Genomic DNA, 22,857 nt, shown 5'->3' on the forward strand with positions numbered 1-22,857 from the left:
TTCCGCCCGTAGGGAAACGTGCTGTAGTTCTCAATTTCTATAAAGTTTCGTTCCTTAAATGGAACGCTATGGAGACGCATTAAAATGAGAGTGTGAGCACACAAGACTCAATTCTGGACCCATGGAGGGAAACAGAAGGGTAAATACCTACGCCAAAAACAAATTTTTTTTTGTAATAAACAACAGAAAAAGTGTTACTGGGGAAACACCCAATAACTGTGGACAACAAGGACACCCACAGCGCATTCCCTGAAACTAGTAAATCAGAGTAGCCGGTGCAAACGCGCGCACCTACAAGCATTTTGAGCGGGAACTCCATTTTAACCCGGGTCAGAGAAGGGTTCTGTGCACAGTCGGGTTCGCAACGCAGGATAGAGACGCTCTGGGGTGCATTCTGAGGGTGCAATCAGGCGGGGAGCCAATTGCAAGGGTGTCCCGCCCCCCAGCATTCCCGGGATAACCCAGCCTCTGTAACGTGAGCAACAGTTTCCGAAGACCTCAGCAGCCAGAGCCGGACGGGTATCCAGGGTAACCGGGAAGGGGTGGAGCTTCAGGGTAGGCCCCCGCGACGTTCTTGCCGCAGCCAATAACGTCTCGTGGTTTCCCAGCCCATTGTTGTTTATTGCTGACCTCGCAGCGCTCCGCTAGGAGATTGGCCGCTCCAGGGAAGGGGCGGAGCTTCTCCCGCCCCAGCAGCAACCTTTCGGCTCCATTCACAAAATTCCGGCCTTTCCTGGTCACGTGGTTGGGGGCGTGGAGGGGCAAGGGAAATGACACAACAAAGGCCTAAGTTTCCCAAACCACAAAACTTTTTTCTACCTCGCTACCTCCTCTGTGATTCGTCGCTGAGCAAATACTCTATGAGGAAAAGGAGCCTTAGGTCTGACAAGAGGAAAAGAAGTCGGAAATTAAAGGAAGGCTCGCATGGAGATAATCTCAGGGTGCACTCTCTATGAGAAAAGCAGTGAAAGGCTTTTCGAGAATCAAGTAGGCTGGGAAGAAAGCCTCAAGACAGACTAGTAACTTGCTGCTTCAAGCCATTGCTTTTAGAAGTGCAAACAGTTCGATTTCAGATGGATTTCAGTTTTCTCACCTAACTTCCTGTAATTTTCATTTTTACCTTGAATTTATCGCAGTTTCTTGTTAACTTTTTAAAGTTTCACTCAGGAATACCGCAGGATTTTGCTGGCTGACAATTTTAGTTTCCATTTCCCAGTCCCCACTCTTTCACAGGCTCCCAAAAGCACTCCCCCTTTTTCCCACCAACACTGGGCAAACAGAAGTAGCACCCTAATCCTAACACTTTACTTTGTTCTGAGGGGGGGTCCATATTTCCCCCTTGGATTCTTTAAACGCACTCAGCTCTTAACTATTTGATCTTAACAGTAACTGAAAATGGTGTTATGTGAATAAGCAGACAGCCAGTCTCACTACAGCTCAGTTTTGTTGAGACAGTTTTTCTGAGATTTATCTCACTTGCCCCTCCAGCAAGTGAACTTTTAGACCATTCTCCTCTCTCCCACTTTCTCTTCTGTCCTTTCTCTTTCTTTCCTGTTTGTGCTGCTATACCTAGTGAAACACCAGCTTTTAGTTTGACTGCTGTTTATCTTTTATGCTTGGCACTAGGAAAAGCCAATAGACCCAGTTGCTGAAGAATTGGAAGGACTAAAAATCTGTTTTTCAAAAAAAGTTACCATTGTGGAAAATGTCTACAGAGGCAGCTGTTCTATCCACAGAAAGGAACGTCAAAAGTTGCACAGAATTTCCACTACTTCTGAAAGTGAGTCTTTAAAAAAATCAGCTTAGTAAATGCCAGTCCTTGAATGGAAAATTTCATTTTGGCAGGATTTCAGGCAAAGAATGGCAGAGCAGAGGCCAAGAGGCTTTGACATTTATTTACTTGTATTTTGAAATCCCATATGGGTCTTGAAATAGGAGCTTTTGAGAGAAAGACCCCTCGCCCCTCAAAAAAAAAATTCATTTCTAAGTTTGGAAAGTTTTTAACTTTCATATAAGCTACTTAAAGCTTTATAGTTCCTTTGCTGTGAGTTAATAAAGTAAAATAATATTCATTAGTGGCTTTTCTGCAGCTAACTTATTATAGCATTATACTGAAAATGCATGATGTTAAATAGAGTTTCTAAAAGCAGCAAAAAAGAAAAATGATACTAGTTGTTTTAAATGATTAATATGATTAGAATTAAATTTGCTCAAATTAGGTTAATTAAGTAAAATAGTAGCTTTCATAATTCATTTCTTAACAATATTATATAAAGCAAATTGTTAATGGCCTAGTTTTCACAGAGCTACATCAAATTGATAAGGAAAAAATAGACTATTAAGTAGGTAAATGGGCAAAGGAAATAAACAAATGAATATAATTCCAAAAGAAAACTTAGAGACCTGCCAGAATGGTGCAAAATAATGAATGGCTTAGTGGGCTCCCTGTGAGAAGAAAACAGGGATTTGATGGGAGGGTGGACCCTAGGAAGAAGGTAAGGATATGAAAAAAATTGACACTGTGTACAATGTGTTGACTCACCTCTCAACCCTGCCACTGTCAGCTTGGGGATATCAGCAAACTCTCTGAGAGGAGGAAATGCAAACACATGACTAAAAACTTCTCAGGGCACCTAGGTGGCTCAGTTTTTTAAGCCTTCAAATCTCGATTTCAGCTTAGGTCATGATTTCGCGGTTAGTCATAATATCCAGCCCCAAGTCGGCTGGGCATGGAGCCTGCTTAAGATTCTCTCTGTCCCTTTCTCTCTTTCTGAAAGAAAAAGAGAAAGAGAGAGAGAGGGAGAGAGGGAGAGAGAGAGGGAGAAAGAAAGAAAGAAAGAAAGAAAGAAAGAAAGAAAAGAAGGAAGGAAGGAAGGAAGGAAGGAGGAAAAAAGGAGAGAGAGGGAAAGAAAGGAGAGAGGGAAAGAAAGAGAGAGAGAAAGAAAAGGAAGGAAAAAGAAAGAAAAAGAAAAAAGAAAATTTAGAAAAAAATTCTTAGCTGCTTTCTAAGTCAGAACATTATACACATTAAAAAAATGAAGAGCATTAAAAAATGTTCTAATACCCAGGGATGTCAATGTTGGCATAAGCATGCTCACATATATTGCTGGTCAGAGTTTGACTTTCTGCAACATTTTTTAAAATGCTTATTTATTTTTGAGAGACAGAGAAAGGGAGAGCAGAGGGGAGGGCCAGAGAGAGAGGGAGACAGAGGATCTGGATCCGAAGTGAGCTCTGTGTGGACAGCAGAAACCCTGATGCGAGGCTGGAACTCAGGAACCACGAGATCATGACTTGAGCTGAAGTTGGATACTTAACCGACTGACCACCCAGGTGCCTCTCTGCAACATTTTAAAAATAAGTTTACAATACCTACTAGATCCTAAAATGGACAATATCTATTAGATCCTAAAATTAGACACAGTGAAGGAAGGAATAAACAAAACTAAAAAGACAACCTATGAAATGGGAGAAGATTTTGCAAGTGACATATCCAATAAAGGGTTAGTATGCAAAATATGTATAGAACTTATAAAACTCAACACCCAAAAAACAAATAATCGAATTAAAAATGGGGAGAAGATATGAACAGACATTTCAGAATGGCTAAAATCCAAAACACAAGAAACAACAAGTGTTGGGGACAATTTGTAGGAAAAGAAGGTCGCATGCACTGTTGGTGGGAATGCAAACTGGTACAGCCATTGTGGAAAACAGGATGGCGTTTCCTCAAAAGTTAAAAAATAAAACTACCTTATGATCCAGCAATGGCACTACTGGCTATTTACCCAAATAATACAAGAACACTAATTCAAAGGGATATATGCAGCAACTATGTTTACAGCAGCATTATTTACAGTAGCCAAAATAGGAAAGCAGCCCAAATGTCCATCAACTGATTGAGGAATGGATAAAGAAGATGTGGCATAATAAGGGAATGGTTTTAACAAAGTGTGATGCTTTCACATTTTGGAGTTCAATTCTGTTATGTATCCATTAAAAAGTATGCAATGTCCTTGGTCCTCAAACTTGAAATTGCATAAGAAATTCCTTATTAAACATTCTGCTTAGTGGATAGATCCATAGAGTTTCTAATTCAGTAGTCCTGAACAGGGGTAGTTTGATTTTTAACTTTGGGAGGAAACGCCATCCTGTTTTCCACAATGGCTGTACCAGTTTGCATTCCCACCAACAGTGCATGCGACCTTCTTTTCCTACAAATTGTCCCCAACACTTGTTGTTTCTTGTGTTTTGAATTTTAGCCATTCTGACAGGAGTGACATGAGACCTCACCGTGGTTTTAATTTGCATTTACATGACGATGAGCGATGTTAAGCATCCTTTCATGTGTCTGTTGGCCATCTGGATGTCTTCTTTGGAGAAATGTCTCTTCTGTGTCTCCCTCTCTCTGTGCCCCTCCCCCACTGACACTGTGTCTCTCTCTGCCTCTCAAAAATGAATTAACACTTAATTTTTTTTTTAATTCAGACTTCTAGTATTGTTTGTCAAATCAGAGAATATTCTTTCATGGCAACTATTAGCTGGAGCTGGACACTGCTACTCCTTAAGAGGTAAAGGGTAAAGGAGCATGGACTCTCAATTTTGCTATGGTCTATACTCTTCCCCAACCCCCGGTTTTCTTGTTATGTTACTCACCTGAACTCTTTAAGTATTTGCATATGTCAGCCCTAATTTACATGTGACAGATCATGTCAAGTGAACAAAGAGACAGAATAGAGAGAATAATATATCCTATTTTTGTTCAAAATAAAAAAAATAATGTACATAAAAGTGTACTTATATACACAAATACGGATACACACACACACACACACACATATATATATATATATATATATACACCAATGTTTCTCAACATTTTTCATTATTGCCCCCCAAGGAGCCCTTTCAGACTTTTTTTTATCCCTAATTGCCCTCCTCCCATTAAATTTTAATACCACAGATACACCGTATATCTGTTCATGTACTGTAATTCTTGGGAGAGTCAAAAACAATTGTAATACCTAACATCCATTCCTCCAAGAATCAATTTTCAACACTTGGGGGCAATATCACTGCCAACTGAGAATGTATAATATATATTTATAATTCTTTTTTTTCTTTTTATGGATACTGTATTTATCTATACATATTGATTCTTTAAGAATTTTGTTAACATTTATTCATTTTTGAAAGACAGAGAGTGACACAGCGTGAGTGGGGGAGGGACAGAGGGAGAAAGGGAGACACAGAATCCAGAGCAGGCTCCAGGCTCCAAGCTGTCAGCACAGAGCCCGACATGGGGCTCGAACCCACAGACTGCGAGATCATGACCCGAGCTGAAGTTGGATGCTTAACCGAATGAGGCACCCTGGTGCCCCTAACATATTGATTCTTTTTATCATCAAAAAGAAAGACACATATCCATCTTTTATTGTACCTCCAGTAGATAAGATTGGAGGTGTGATGTAAAAAGTAACTAAATTTTTCTTCTAGAACTTACAATGGCTCGTTACAATATGCTTGTATTATAGTCCTATTTCTTTAATCCATTAAAAGAATGAATGAATTAGTAGTTTAAATTATAATTTGTTTTGTAAGAACCATAGGCGTTCTCATTTGTAGAACAGCAATATATGTAGTTGGTCAGGGGCCTTAACTTCTAGGTGATACATGGTTTGGAATAACTGATAAGCAAAGAACAAAATACAAATCATTTGCCTTCCTTTAAAAAAGGACACCTTGCATATCTTTTAGAATTGAAAGCATGGTATTAGCAACTTTAAATAGCTAAAATAAAATAAAATAAAATAATAAAATAAACAATAAAACAACAAAGGTCACCAAGCTCTACTCTTAGAGTTGTTTTCTGAACCACCGCAAGAGATACAGGTGTGGTTTCCCTGCTTTCCTCAAATGTAAAAGGTGAGTTAACAAAGGAAAAAAGGCTTTTAAAAGTCCATTTTAGAAATGGAGTTTTATTCTTCTGGGATACAGTTTGATTTAGAAAAATTTAAATCATTAACAAGTTAACCTTTTATGTGTATTAGACATTGGTAGGAATATTCATAAAGTACCTTTTCTAGAAAGTCTTCCTGGAAAGAGTTTGTTTTATCTTGTTATGATCCCCAAAGTAGAATTAGGAGAACTCCTTATGAGCTCTCAAAGCTGGTATTTTTCCACAGTCCTAAATTATGTATAAATGTTTCAGACTGTACTTCATTTGATAAACTCATTAGGATCTTGATTACGAGTGTGTTCTTAGTCATAGAAAGCATATAGAAGGTGTTTAATGCTTGCTGCAGGATGAAAGAATCAGTAAATGGACAACATCCTGCTGTACAAATATAAACAAATTTCAAATATTGAAGCAATGTTATGAGCAATTACTTTCTGCAAACAAAAGTTTACTGGACAATTGAAAAGGGCTGATTGATTACCCACGTACAAATGGTTTTTAGATAAAACTTTGCTCTTAAAATTATTGTCAAAAGGAAAATTGAAAGTGGCATTCAACTACATATATTTTTCATATTTGTACATTGAATTCATTTTTTAAGAAAACATTCTTTGTGATTTCTAAGGCTTTGATATTTATATAACCAACATTAATGTATCTGAAATACAGAATTCAGAATCATAGCTTGTATCAACGTGACCTATTTTTTAAAAATTTATTAAATCAAGGGTTTGTAGTAGATGCCCTGAGATCCCTTACAAGAGCAATCCCCCAATTTTCTTATTTTTAATCAATGGCTGTGTTGACCTCAACCACATGGGGGAAAATACCATCTAGTAGTAACAGAACTTGGCATCAGAAAGTCATGGATTTGAATACTGACTCTAACACGAGTCAAATCACTTTATCTAAGACTCAACTTGTAAATTTATATAATGTATATAAAACCTATTTTTCAAAACTGCTGTGAGGAAGAAATGAGCCATTGTACTTAAACTGCAGAGTTGGAACTCCATAAAAGTTGCCTTTCTTATCTGTTGGAACTTTACTGTGACATAAGACAGTATATCTCACTCTGTTAGTCCTCATTGGCCTAAATATGCCATATTTATATCCTTATGACTTTAGGGATGACTTTTAGAACTGTCCTTGACACCTGGGAACACTCAGCCTGACTTCTTACCCATGTTTAGAACAATTTTTTACCTTCCTATCTATGTGGGGGCCAATTCCTGGTCTCCAGTATTTCCCCTGCGCAGGCAGGGGACTGACACATCAAAATCCTCTCCCTGGTCTCTGGTGGTTTGGCTGACTTGATTCCTGACACAAGAGGCCAATGATCTTGCTATTAAGATCTCCTTATTAAGTTCACAAAGTGTAGCGTAGTAGTTGAAAGAGAGAAAATGTTGCTTGACAAGAATGCACACACAGGAATTCATCTCAAGAAAGTAAAAAAGAATGATTTCCCAAAACACAGCATTTTCTGAAAAGGTGGCAAAAGAATGGCCTCATGTCCATAGCTTCCTTAAAAAAAAGTCTCCCTTGAATGAGGGTCACCAATGATACTTAAGTCAGCTTCTTGGCATTTGAAGAACAATGTGTCTTTGAACTTTGTAATCGTGATTTCACTTCTTTGTGATCTTTCCGAATTCCCTTTTATATTTAAAATGTTCCTTTTGTCCTGAATTTCCTCTCAAGTTTAAAAATAGCCGTTTGACTATAGGCATTTCATGTAAGCACATCAAAGAAAGCTACAAATCTTCTTTGTATCTGCATGACAACTCTAAATAAAACTCAGGTTTTTAGTCTTGGCTCACTTTTGTATTCGAAACTGACGTTACTCTCTGTTTCTATCCTGTCAAATATTATCAGTGCTTATTGGTTTATCAAATGTATTTCCAGGCAACCTGTTCCACCCAGAAAAGAAGTTACTTATGAATGAAAGTCTTACCCTTGTTAGGAAAGAGGAGGATCATTTGAATCAATAAAGGAAGGCATTATCAGAAAGGCATTCAGGAAGCAGAATCCCATGCCTCAGGTATGTGTATGGAGGATATCTAAAAATAATTTTTGCACTTAGAGTTAAAACCGATATTTTTTTTCCTGTACATACACACATTCTCACACCCACTCCTACTGAAATCTACTCAGAATTATTAAAATAATAAGTGTTATCGGTTAAAATACAGGAAAAGGCCATGACATTCATTATAAATAGCTCTGGTTATTTGACTCATTCCTGACGTAATGGGAGATAACAGTGCTTGGATTCTGGATAATTTGATCTTACAGCTGGAAGAAGTATCAACAGCTCATCTAGTTTGTTACAGTGCCATAATTGGTCTTATTTTCTAACACATCCAGCCATGCTTAATAAGAACTAGCTACTTCTTACTTAAACCTTCAATATCTAATAGTCAAGAATGCTCCACACCATTGTTTCTCAAACTATCCGCAATCCAAGACTTGCATTGGTTCTCTATACTGAGTAACAAACGCCCCCCCCCCCCCAATTTAGCAGCTTAAATCAATCTATAATTATTACTTCATAGTATCTATCAATTAAGAATCTAGAAGCAACTTAGTTGGGTGTTTCCAGGTTCAGGGTCTCTCTTGAGATTGTCGTCAAGCTGTGGGCTAGAACTGCAGTCATCTAGAAAAGAATCGTCCCCTAAGCTCACTCATGTGGTGGTTTGCAGTCTCAGTTCCTTATGACTATTAGCTATATAGCTCAGTTTTTTAAACCATGTGGTTTTCTCCCTACTGCTGCTCATGGCATGACTTCTCAAGTACAAATAATCCAAAAGAGAGAAAGCTCAAGAAGGAGGCCACAGTCTTGTACAATATAATCTTGGAAATGACAAACCATCAATTCTACCTTATGCTACTGGCCACAGAGACCAGTAAGATGTGAGAGATTGATGATGGCACAAAGCTGTGAGTATCAGGCGTCCATGATCATTTGGGGGCCAGTTAGAAGCTTACTTGTAAGAACTTTTTCTCTTAAAAATGTCTAATCTGGGGTGACTGGGAGGCTCAGTTGGTTGAGTGTCTGATTTCAGCTCGGGTCATGATTTTGTGGTTCATGAGTTCGAGCCCCACGTATCTGTGCTGATAGCTCAGAGCCTGGAGCCTGCTTCAGATTCTGTGTCTCCTTTTCTCTCTGTCCCTCCCCTGCTTGTGCTCTGTCTCTCTCTCTTTAAAATAAATAAACATTACAAAATTTACAGACAATGTCTAATCTATCACACATTGAACAGATTTATTTGCCATTCTAATTTATGCAAAATGGCTTCTACAATTAGATTTAAGGCTCTAGGGCAAAAGGGACTTTATCTTATTCACGGCTGTATTTCTACAGGTAATTGAGTGATGACTGGAACAATTTAGTAAACACATCCTATTTTTAAAGCTGCTAAAACAATGTTATGGGCTAAATATTGATATCCCCCTGAAAATGCATATGTTAAAGCCCTAAGTGAATGTGATAGGATTGGAAGACAAGGGCTTTGGGAGGTAATTAGGGTTAGATTAGGTCATGACAGTGAGGCCTTCAAGACATATTAGTTGGTTTTATGAGAAAGAAAAAGGGATTCAAGAGAAAGAGAAAGGTATCTCTTTCCCAATCTCCCTCATCCTCTCTCTCCCTCCATCCCTTTTTTTTTCCCCTTCTTCCCTCCCCACATGCCTCTCTTCTTTCTACTGTCTTCCCTCTCCCTCTTCCCCCTCTTTCCCCATAGCAAGCCCTGTGAGCACACAGTGGAAAGCCAAGCCAGGAAGAGAGATCACTACAGCATGATCAAGCTGGCACTGTGATAGTGGATTTCCAATATTAGGAATTGTGAGAAAATAAATTTCAGTCATTTAAGGCATCTGTTCTGTAGTTTGTTTGCTTGTTGCTATATTTTAAGTAGGCTTCTGGTCCAGGGTGGAGCCCAACGGGGCTTAAACTCACCCTGAGATCAAGACCTGAGCTGAGATCAAGAGGTGGATGTTTAACCAACTGAGCCACCCAGGCCCCCCTTTTCTATGGTATTTTGTAATGGCAGCCTGAGCAGACTAAGACAGAAAGGAAATCCAGACCTTAAAGTAACAAAGCCATTTAGGGATTTAACACTTCAGGATTGGGATATGTCGAGTAATAACTAAACTAAATCCCTTAGGCTGAAGTTTAAATTTATGTCCTCATATTAAATTCTCTGTTTGCCATTCATTGCCACAGTGTACCAGGCACTGTGTTATATGAGAAATGTGCAGATAATAGGTCGTCCCACAAACAAATGAAAGGCATAAACTAAAGGAGAGATACATTAATAGCAAAACTCCTCTTTAGAGGGGACTTTCATGACATCTCCCCATGTTTCTCCTAACTCTCTCTCTCCAGCATATTAATTAATCTGTTTTATTTTCATCAGAGGATTTAGCTTGTTTACAATTTTCTCTCTTGTGTACCTATGTGCCTAGTTTTTGTTTGCTTCCTGACCTTTGCCCTCTCCTCCACCTACACAAGATGTAAGCTCTGGAGGGTAGAGGGCATCCCAGTGGACTTGACGATTATTTTATTTACAAGCCTGCCTAGAACTGGACTTGGCTTGAACTAAGCATGTACCATGTACACATTGAAGGAATAGAGTTAATGTAGAAGTACGTTCAAAGCAAGATGGAATCTTTTACTCTCTTCTACAAATCCTGTCTCCAAATGTCATGACAAGGCCTATAATTCTACTTTTTTTTCTTTTATGCTTTCAGTTAAGGTTTCGCTTTTCAGTGTTGGGATCACAGGCTTTGTTTTGCCACTGAGTTCCCTTTTCCTCACTTTTTCAGTTGTGGACCAGAGTATGAGCCGAATATTTGTGTTTCTATGCAGTGATGCTGCTTTTAGCGTTTACATTACCTCATTTCGTTTGGAACTAAGTGGTGTCAAATGGGAGTTTTGCATGAATAAGGACGGCAGATGAATCTGTTCCAATTAAATGGAAATTAAAGAGACATTTTCAAGGACGTTCATTCAAAAAATTGATCTGCTTTGCAATTAGTCTCCTGTAAAATTATTTTTCAGTAGCCATGGAAATCACTAACCCACTAACCCAAGATAAGTAAAGTAGATGTCTTTCTCAGAATTTATAAGAACCTGAAGGGGAAAAAAAGATTTTTTTTTTTAATTGGAATTTTACTGTTGCTAATTTTGAACCGTTCATTTGTGAATGGAGCAGCGTGAGAGATGGCTGGGAAGAAAAACACCGAGTTCTGCTCTGCGCACTAAGCACTTGACAGACTGCTTGATTTTCCTATTGGATACTGAGGACAGTCCAGCCACAGCAATATTAGGGTCCCGCTTTATAGTCAAGGAAACTGATACCCACAAAATGAAAGGATTCACCCACAGTCAGTAGAGCCAGCACATGGAGGAAAAGAGCCATCAACCTCAGCTCATTTGACTCCCATTCACCTCAAGACCATGGATAAATGGTTGCTGAATAATTGCTCAAGTCTGATTTCAAGCACTTTCTAATGTGTAATCTTGACAACTGTGGTTGCACAATAAATGGAACACAGTTTCCCAAAGTTTGTCCTGAGGGAAGGATATTATCTTGGAATACTAATAGGGGTTATCTGGGGGGGAAAAAGTTGCCAGGGGGAAAATTTAAGAAAAGCTGAGTTGAATGCAATTAAATCACTTTAAAATAAAGCAAAACAAATAACCCTTTGGCACTTATCAGAGCCTTTAATATGCTAATGTGCCTTATGCTAATGTTCCCAGTGAAATAAATCTCAGTGGAGGTGGTTTAGTGCCTAGAGATGGAAATGGTGGGGGGCGGGGTTGAGACAGTACAATGAACTTACCAGAAGTATTTGAACATCTAATGTTTTTCCTTGGCAGAATATTTTATAGGACTAAAGCTCTATGGATTATGGTTTGTGAAATCCTTGTGTAAATTGTTAGAGCAAAAGCAGAGCAGCAGGTAGAAGGAGTCTACCACTAGGGCTACTAATTATACTGATTAAATATCACCATGTGGACACAAAAGATGTTCTTTTCTAAGAAAAGGCTATAATAAGAATAATAGAAAATTGGTACCAATTAATATTGATGAAATGATTCCCTCCACCCACCTTGCTTCCCCTGAGTCCTTTCTTCTATCTCCAGTTTTGTTTTTTCCATCTGTAGGGTCCTAAGTCTCAGTCTCTGTGGCACCTAAAGCCTTAACGAATTCACTCAGGAAAAGAATAAATTGTCACTCAGAATGACAGAGCGTTCTTTACAAGAGTTGAGTAGTTCATCAGTTCTCTCGACTGGGGATTGATAAAATTACAAAACAAATAAATAAATAAATAGACAAACGAGAACAAAACAAAAAAAAAACCTATATAAGATTTAACAGAAAGCTAACAGTCTTCTACCGGATAAGAACCCAAAAATAACAAAAAAGGCAAGGGTAGGGATGGGTGGATGTCAGAGGAGAGGGGAACTACTTACCTTTGACTGTAAAATTATTTCATAAAAAAATACATTAAAAAAACAAGGGGCGCCTGGGTGGCTTAGTCAGTTGAGCATCCGACTCAGCTCAGGTCATGATCTTACTGCTGGTGAATTGGAGCCCCACATCAGGCTCTGTACTGACAGTTCAGAGCCTGGAGCCTGCTTTCAATTCTGTCTCCCTCTCTCTGCCCCTCTTCTGCTCATACTCTGTCTCTTTCTCTCAAAAATAAATAAACATTAAAAAATAAAGCAAAAAATTTTAAAGTACAAAGGGCATATACTTGAAAAACTTCTATAAATTATTGTGATCTCATAACACGCTTGTATTATATAAGTATGTTTGTATGTGTATGTATGTGCCTTAGTCTATTCAAGCTGCTGTAATAAACATACGTGGGGCAACGCATAAACATTAAGAATTTATTTCTCACAGTTCTGGAGTCTAGAAATCCGAAATCAAGACACCAACATGGTCATATGCCACGGAGAGCCCTCTTCTGTTCACAAATTCCCGCCTTCTCTTGCATTCTTATACAGCAGAGGGCAGAGACAGGAAGCCAGCATTCTTGCAACTTTTATAAGGACATTAATCCTATTCACGAGTGCTTTACTCTCATGACCTCATCTAATTCTAATTATCTCCCAAAGGCCTGACCTCCTAATATCATCATATTGGGGGAGTAGGATTTCAACACATGAATTGGGGGGAGGGGCATGAATATGCAATACATAACAATGCACGAAAAGATTTTTCTATACAGGCACCTGACTGAGAGCTGGAAGTGGGGAACTACTATTATAACCTGAATCCTCAAAACAAAGTATGGGCCCTCAATCTCTTGTTTGAAACCCTTATTATTTTTGCAGAGCAAAGAAAATAAATACATACCTTAATACAGTGAGTACTGAATAACATTCAAAGGGTATGGAACTCTGGAATGTAACATAATACTATTTGTCTAGTAAAGCATGGGTGTTCCCACAAAAAGTAAAATAAATGTAGATTGTAACGAGGCCAGACATCAGTACAGATCAGGATGCGACATTTAAACTGTCTTTTAATTTTCAGAGTATTTTCAGATCTATGTTATCAACCCCTACCCCCACCACCAAATGTGGCACTCCATAGAATTAATGAGGCCTAGTGAAATAATTTACTTGATTTCAGTCTTATGCTTTGTGAAATTGACCTCAGCTACGTTTTATTGTCCAAAAGCACTTTGTCTTATGATTTTGAGTCTGGGGTTTAATAGTAATGAATGATATCTGCATGAAAAGGAAGATTCATGTTTCTTAATTCCTTTTGGTTAGAAAGAGTGGATGGAATGCCATTAACTGGGAAATAGGAAGAATGCTAAATAATAAGTAGGTAATTATGGGAGAAAATTATTTCCACAACTAAATTGAAGAATGTTTGAATGTGAAATTTATTTATTTATTTTTTTTATTTTATTATTTTTTTAATGTCTATTTTTGAGAGGGAGAGTGCATGCATGCTTAGTGGGGAAGGGGCAGAGAGAGACGGGGAACAGAGGATCTGAAGCAGGCTCTGTGCTGACAGCAGAAAGCCTGCTGCAGGCCTCAAACTCAGGAACAATGAGATATGACCTGAGCTGAAGTCAGATGCTTAACCTACTGAGCCACCCAGGCACCCATGAACTTTATGTATTAATGAGAGTCAACATAGCACAGCAGCTAAGAACATGGCTATAGTTCGACATCTGTGGGCTGTGAATGCATTTGCTTTCATGGGCTGTTTCCTTCACTGAAAAATAAATACATACATACATACATAAAATTATATTATTATATTTTGAGTCCGTGTTGGCATAAGGAATCATTATTATATGTTCAATATTATCATATTCATTGTATTTATTATATAATCAATGTTATGATGTTCTTTTTTTGCTTCTGATTTTAGAAAAAAATTCAGATTAAAACATTTTTTGTCTTCCTAAAATATGGTGGGCCCTTGGCATTGTGTCCGTGTGCCTCATGGACAAGTCAACCCCTGTTAAGACAAATTCTGGTGCCAGACTGCCTTGGTGCAAATCCTAGCATCTCTACTTAGCAGTTTACTTTTCTGCTTAATTTGTTCTGCAAAATGGGGAAAATAAAATTCCTACATCACAGTGTTGATAAAAGAATAAAAGTAATTACCTTTTGTCAAGCACTTAGATAAATGCTTGTTAAATTTACTTTCTCCCAGCTTATACATATTTATCTCATTATTTAAAAAAAAAATTTGATAATGCAGCTGAAATTTTTCTGAATAGAAACAAGCTTCTTCTCGCCTGGGAAGACAAATAATGATAAAGAAATATGTTGGATTCAACTGAGAGAAGATGGGAGGGAGGAAGACATTGAGAAGGGATACATTTCCGGGGCTAGATTGCCTGATTCCACAACTTGGTGCTGCCATTTGATAGCTGTGTGATCCTGAGCAGGTTATTTAATATTTGTAAGCTCTGTTTCCATACTTTTGAAATGTAGATAAAAAATAGCATCCAATTTACAAGATTATTGTTGGCTTAAATGATCATTTAATGATATACTTAACAATAGTGGCTGGATAAAAAACAATAATAAAATTAACACTTATCTGTATTTCTTCATAACTTTTCCACTTTAGTTCTCCCTTATTACTGCCCCCTGTTTTTTTGCAACCAGTTCACAACTCCAGCTCTATGGAGTGACACTGTTGATGGGGGGACCACAGTGGTCTCCTGTTCCTCCCTCTATCCTCTGTGTGTGTAAACAAATATCAAACTTATACACTCAGGAAATCCTACAATATAAATAAAAACTCTTTATCATTAAAAAATTATCTTTCTTACTATATTTTCACTTATCTCCGCAAACAGATCCTTTCTAAATTTGTATTATCAATTTAGCTATTACTAAAAAGAAGGGGGGGCGGGGCAGGGAGGTAGGGAGAAAAAATTAGGAGATAGGAAAGAAATGTTAAATGTAACTTCCAATTAATTTGCCGTATATATCATCGGTTCTAAAGAAGAATCTCAGATAAATGACCAGTATCAAGAACTGAAATACTTATATGCAAGCCAATTCCTAATATTTTCAAGATAAAATAATGTTTGGGGAGTAAAATACAAATGAAAGCCCATGTAAGTGTGGGGCCCTGGAAAAGTGCTAAGTGTCCTCTTGTCTTAGAACAGGACTGCTTAGATGTTTTCTAATTCTTCCTATTCTCTTCTATTCTTCCACACTTTTAAGAACGAAAGGGGTAAGATGTATATGTATATTTGGTACTCATAATCTCTTTTAATGGTTGGCTTGTATTCAACAAAAGTCCCTAATTCAATGAAGTGGTATATCTTTAATGGAAGAATAACAAAGAAGGAGAATTTGCATTTCCTGTTTGGTAAAGTAAATATAACATGGAATTTAGGAAGTGGTTACTAATATTGTCAGGAGGTGGTTTATGTACTATTACAAAAGATTTGCTTTCCAACTCAGGTCATGTATATAGGCTTAATTTATAGGTCATAAAGGAAAGAGTTGAGAATTTGAAATCGAATTGAAAACAAGCATACTTTAGGATTAGCTTATGAGTGTATGTAAATATATAAACACTTTTTTAAAATATGGGGCAGAGGAAAATATTTACAACCTATCTGTCTATTCATATGAGATTTTCCTTCAATTTGATTGCTTAGTTTATTTTCTGTGGGTTAAGGAAACTAAAGATGACTTCTTTGGTGATGTAAAAAATTCAGACACTTCATAAGACAAGCTGCATCCCACCACAGATTATTCATTTTGGGTTATTTATATTTGTATTTAGCTATTTTCATTATTCTTTAGGGAATGGGTGAAAACTTAATTTATAGGCCAAAAAGTCTTGTACTTCCCTAACTACAAACTGTGGCCAGAAAGTATTAATGAGAGAATTAATCCTTCTGACTTTATTTCCAAAGATAAATGGCTTAAGGTTCTTTATGTTCTAGACTTAACATAGCCTACTGTCTAACTTTGTGAAACTCAATGATGTGTCTGCTTTAGTTTTCTTAACTATAAAATGAATTACTCCCCTTTCTGCTTTCTTTCCTGTCCGCAAATCCTGTGGACAAATCTGAGTATTCAGAATTTAAATGAATGCCTTTATTTTAGTCTCATTAAAGTGAGTAAACAATTCCCACTGATAAAGGCTAATGTGCAAAAAATATGTATGCAAATTTTAATTGTAGAGTTACTGAAGTGATTTCCATGAAACATCCCTAGTCTTTAAATTTGAAAGAATGCTGGCCCTTTGATATTCTGGGTCTTCAGTTAGCAGTGGACACATGTCTAACAGATGCCTCTGTAAAAGGGCATTTTTTTTTTAAAGAAAATCATAAATAAGTGTTTTGGTCCAAGATGGTGATGTAGAAAGACTGTGAACTCACCTCCTCCATAGAACACAGCATCATATTATACCCATTTAGAGAGCAATTCTTGAAGAACTGAGGGCTGACTGAACAGCCTATGCACAACAAAAGACAGAGAGAATGGCAAAAGATACAGAAGAGAGAAAAAAGAGAGAAAGCAAGAGAGATGGAGACACAGTCCATTCTTCCAAGTTTACAAGTATCTACTCTTCCTAATCTACAGCAACAACACAGCATGTCAAGCAAAATGGGGAGGCAGAGAATATACTTGAAAATAAAGAACAAGAAAATTATGAGTAAAAATATATAAAATGGGGCACTTGGGTAGCTCAGTCGTCAAAGCCTCTGAGTCTACCTCAGGTCATGATCTCACAGTTGTGGAATCCAGCCCCATGTCAGGCTCTGTCCTGGTAGGGCTGTGCCTGTTTAGGATTCTCTCTCCCTCTCTCTCTGCCCTGCCCCCACTCACACACATGTGCATGCTCACTGTCAAAATAAATAAACTTTTTAAAAATATGTAAGACATGACAGCATATACATAAAATGTGGAGGAATTTTTAAAAAACATTATTTAAGATTATGTTCAAACTTAAAAACAAAAATAAAAATCATGTGATCATCTCAATAGATGCGGAAAAAGCATTTTGCAAAATTTGACATTTGTTCATGATAAAAACAAAGTGGGTATAGGGAGAATATACATCAACATAATAAAAACCACATATGAAAAATTTGCAGCTAACCTTATACTCAAAGGTGAAAAACTGAGAGCTTTTCCTCTAAGATCAAGAACAAAACAAAAAGGCTCATTCTCTCCACTTTTAGTGAACATAATACCCAAAGCCCCAGGCACCACAACCAGACAAAGAAAGAAAGAAAGAAAGAAAGAAAGAAAGAACAAAAGAAAGAAAGAAAGAAAATGAGGCATCCATATTGTTAAGGAAGAAAGGTAAACTCGTAAGTTGTACAACTGCAGTAGAAAATCTATTAGAAGTAAGAAATGAATTCAGTAAAGTTTCAGGATACAAAATTAATACTCAGAAAGCAGTAATGTTTTTATGCACTAATAACAAAGTAACAGAAAGAGAAATTAAGGAAACTATTCCACTTAGAACTGCACCAAAAATAAATAAATAAAATACCTAGGAATAAACTTAAAGAAGTGAAAGATCTGCACTCTAAAAACTATAAAACACTGATAAAAGAAATTGAAGACAACACAAACAAATGGAAAGATATTCCATGTTCATGGACTGGAAGAATAATATTGTTAAAATGTTTATGCTACCCAAAGCAATCTACAGATTCAATGCAATGCTATCAAAATACCAGTAGCATTTTTCACTGAACTAGAACAAAAGTACTAAAATTTGTTTGGAACCACAAAAGACCCTGAAGTAGGCAAAGCAATCATGAGAATGAAGAACAAAGCTGCATCTATCATAATTCCAGATTTTAAGATACACTACAAAGCTGTCATCATTAAAACAGTATGGAACTGGCACCAACTAGACACATAGATCAATACAATAGAGAGTTCAGAAATAAACCCTTGCTTATATGATCAATTAATCTATGACAGAGGATACAATAGTATAAAATGGGGCAAAGACAATCTCTTCAATAAATGGTCCTGGGAAAACTGGCCAGCTACCTGCAAAAGAATGAACCAGACCACTGTGTTATACCATATATAAGAATAAACTCAAAACGAATTAAAGACCTAGATGTGAGACCTGATACCATAAAAATCCTAAGATTTTCCTAAGGAACGGGGAAAAAAGCAAAAATAAACTAGTGGGACTATATCAAAATAAAAAGATATGCATAGTGAAGAAAACCATCAACAAAACAAAATGGAGAATGGGAGAAAATATTTGTAAATGATATATCTTATATGCAATTAATATCCAAAACAAAGAACTTACACAACACCAAAACAAAAACAAAAACAAAAACAACAATCCCATTAAAAATGGGTAGAGGACTTGACTAGACATTTTCCAAACAAAACACAGATGGCCAACGGACATATGAAAAGATGTTCAACATCGATAATCAGGAAAATGCACATCAAAACCACAATGAGACATTACCTTACAACCATCAGAATGGCAAAAACAAAAAAGATGAGAAATTACACATGTTGGCAATGATATGGAGAAAAAGAAACCCTCCCACCCTGTTGGTGGGTAGGTTAACTGGTTCAGCCACTGTGGGAAACAGTACACAGTTTCCTCAAAAAACTAAAAATAGAAATACCATAGGATACAGTAATTCCACTATTGGGTATTTACTCAAAGAAAACAAAAACATGAATTTGAAAAGATATATATATCCCTATGTTTATTGAAGCATTTTTATAATAGCCAAGATATAGAAGCAAGCTAGGTGTCATTGATAGACGAATGGATAAGGAAGAGGTCACACACACACAGGAATATTACACAGACATAAAAAGGATAAGATCATACCATTTGTGACAACACGGATGGGCCTAGCAGGTATTGTGCTAAGTGAAGTAAGTCAGACTGATAATTAAAAATGCCGTAATGATTTCACTCATATGTACAATCTAGAAAACAAAACAACAAGGAAACAAACAAACAAGCAGAATCAGACCTAAAAATACAGAGAACAAAAAGCTTCCCCAGAGGGGAGGAAGATGGTGGGATAGGCAAAACTGGTGAAGGAGAAGCGGAGATACAGACTTCCAGTCATAGGATGAATAAACCACGGGAATAAGAGTACAGCATAGGAATATAGTCAGTTATATTGCCATGACATTGTATTGTGAAAGATGGTAGCTATGCTTGTAGAGAGCATAGCATAGCACACAGAGAGGTTGAATCACTATGTTGTACACGTGAAACTTATGTAACATGTGTGTCAACTATATTCAAATCAAAAATCAAAACAATATATGATTTTGCAGCTTCTCTGACGTGTTTTATTAGTTTAAGTTGTTACCCCTTCTGAGACCGGCACATTTTCTAGAAATCCTAATTGAAATTGATGTTTCTATAAATACTGGGGTTTTTTTGTTTTGTTTCTTGTTTTTTGCTTAATATGTCTTCCTATATACTTTGGTATTCCATCTATGTTTCTTACTTGGAGTCTTGCAAGCTATATATATTGTTTTTAGTTTTTCTAGTGTTAAATTTAATAAAGACAAAGTAAACATAAGAATGCATAAAAGAAAAAGAAGAAAAAATAAATAAAAACATGCAACGTGTTGAGAAAACAAAATAGGCTTGAACTACCACTTTTCACCTTGTAATAAATTCGTTCAGAAATTCCCTATCAGTCTCCCTATATTTCTAAAGTATAAACTTCTGTTCAGTTTAAAATGTGCATATGCAGAAAATGAAGACTCCTTTTTAAACATTGATGTAAGTATGGTATCATTACTTCTGATGCTGAAGACCAGGAAATGATGTAAATATATACTCTTTCTTGCCTTGGCCTACCACTTCCTACAACTAATGAAATCTTACTGATGTTTCATGAAAAAAAAAAGACAGAAAAAAAAACTAAGACAAGCATACATTCCTTACATTTAGTGAATTAAACTCAATATATAAACTAAAGGGTGATGCTTATTTCAAAGACAGTGACAATGCCTAAAATACTTTCTGGTTTCATCATTTGTAGATGTCATCAATGCTGGCAACATAATTTTGTTAAATAATTTTAATGGAAGAGAGTCTTTGTGGATTTTCTTTGAAATGAACCATTTGGAGGGCATCTTGTGAATAAAAAGAGGTGCGGAATGTTGCCTTTGTTCAAATAGTGATGTGAGTTTAAAGTCATAGTATTGATACTTTGCTGTGGAATTCAAATGGACTCTGAAGACAATAAGAAAAGAGAATTCTGAAATTGTTAGCTGATGCAAGAATCATTATAGTGACTCCTTCAACTGGCAATATTAGTACATGAATGTCAGTGAAGATGGTGGTTCTTAGGATATTCAACTAAAAGGCAGGAAAATAAAGTATTTGGAAAAATTACAATAGAAAATTCAAGTTGGCTGAAGCTTTGGAATCTCTCATCACCATCCTTTAAACTTATAAATGATATCACTGAGAATCAGAGAAGTTCAGTGATGTAACCACGTTCACAGGGTTAAGGTCAGAAACTGGGACTAGAGTCAGGATACTTGACACACAGTAGAATGTTTTTCTCACCACTACATCATGCTGACAAGTTCACTGGGCTATATCCTAAAATAACTAAGCTTTGTAGAGGCAGATGTCTTGAATGTGTAGTGATGTACATCTATAAGTGCTAAAAAAGGCTGAATTTAAGAATTTTTACCCCTTAGGTTTATAAAAATAAGTTTGAGATCTTTAAATTTCTCCATGTATTTAAAAATCCTAGAGAATTTTTATCTACAGTGATCCATTCTACAAACAATAACACTATTTTCACTCTATTTCCCTATATATAGTTTGAATTTAACTTTTCATGTTCAGGGGGAAGGAAAATAATTCTAATTTAATTATTCAGTTATGTTTATAGTTCATTTTCAAAGAATTTTTTACTGTTTAATATTTCTTGCCATTATAATTTTTAGTTCCTAAACTCATAAGGAATAAATGTTACATTAACTTTTTCATCATTAAATAAAAATGAATCTGACTCCAAGCTTCTTCTTGCTTGGATAGTAAGAGATCCAAATTCAGTCATTTTAGCCCCATCTATGTGTCTCTTTAGAACCATACTGGAATCAAGGAGTTTCATGGGACGACTGGAAGATGGGGGAAGGCAACTTCAGTCAACATGACTCCTGAAGACATACTCAATATGCAAGCCTACTTCTTGAAGGTAGGTAGGTAATGCCAGTCAAAGGAAGCTTTGTCAACTACTTCAAGAGAAGCTTCCTTAGAAGACCCAAGTACTCAACTAAACTTCCCCAGGTTCTTCTGCACTTCTAGGGTTTCTATAAGGAATGATGTGTGGACTGTTAATCACGGGTGTAAGAGCCATTCATCACCTTCCTATTTGAGACAATCTTCTTTTTCTACTTTGATGCTTCTCCTCTGTATCTTGCTCATTCCTTCTGCCTTTCTTTCCAGAGTCCAGCATGACACCTTAATAAACCGAGGCTTTTGAAACAAGTGCTCGAAGGGAAGTTTATCTTTAGGTAATATAAATTCTAGGCTACTTTCTGAAATGAGGAAAGGAGTGGAATAGAGGTACCAAGTAAAAATGGCTATTTTTTTTTTCTGATCCTTCCATAGCAATGAAAATGAAACACAAATTAGTATCTCAGCAAATAATCCTGTCACATGTTCTACACTTAGGACCATCCTGAATATGCTCTGTATTTTGATCATTATGCATAGTGGTATATAAAAATAATGACTAAACATAATTCTTCATTACTACTTCATCCTATTATCTGATGGGACCTGGGAGCTGATACAGTTCTAATTCCTCATTTTATTTTTTTAAATTTATTTTTTTTAATGTTTATTCATTTTTCAGAGACAGAGAGACAGAGCATAAGTGGGGGAAGGGGCAGAGAGAGAGAGGGAGACAGAATCTGAAACAGGCTCCAGGCTCTGAGCTGTCACCACAGAGCCCAACGTGGGGCTCGAACTCACAAACCGTAAGATTGTGACCTGAGCCAAAGTCAGACACTTAACCAACTGAGCCACCTAGGTGCCCTTAATTCCTCATTTTATGAAAAATGAAATTTAAAAACCAGATTGAGACATCCTCTTTTTTATCATTACATATGTACTTCGGTAAAGGTAGTATTACTCACCAGTCCGGCATTCTTTGTACTGAAAAATTGGAACAGTTTTCCTTATGAATATGAATAAATGACTTTAATGAAAGCCAAGGAACTTTTAAAGCACCAACACTGTCAAAGTTGACTATGGTCTCAGAGTAACATGCACATAGCTCTTGCCTGATGTAGACCTGAACCCTAGTTGAAATCAATCAATACAATACTGAGTAATTAGACAGAAATGAACAACTTATTTTCATTACAAATTACTTCAAATTAGAAC

The 22,857-nt window shown here is 36.7% G+C and overlaps 1 long non-coding RNA gene across 1 annotated transcript; it reads left to right on the forward strand.

Moving 5' to 3' along the window:
- The first annotated feature begins 847 nt into the window (after nucleotides 1-847).
- On the forward strand, nucleotides 848-20,593 carry LOC125160706 (uncharacterized). Its single transcript, XR_007150345.1, has 5 exons — nucleotides 848-987; nucleotides 1,627-1,780; nucleotides 4,489-4,571; nucleotides 7,862-7,997; nucleotides 20,489-20,593. It is a non-coding gene; the product is annotated as an uncharacterized LOC125160706 (long non-coding RNA).
- Nucleotides 20,594-22,857: the final 2,264 nt, after the last annotated feature.

This window comes from Prionailurus viverrinus, chromosome A2 (genome assembly GCF_022837055.1).
Source record: "Prionailurus viverrinus isolate Anna chromosome A2, UM_Priviv_1.0, whole genome shotgun sequence".
In the NCBI taxonomy this organism is placed as follows: domain Eukaryota; kingdom Metazoa; phylum Chordata; class Mammalia; order Carnivora; family Felidae; genus Prionailurus; species Prionailurus viverrinus.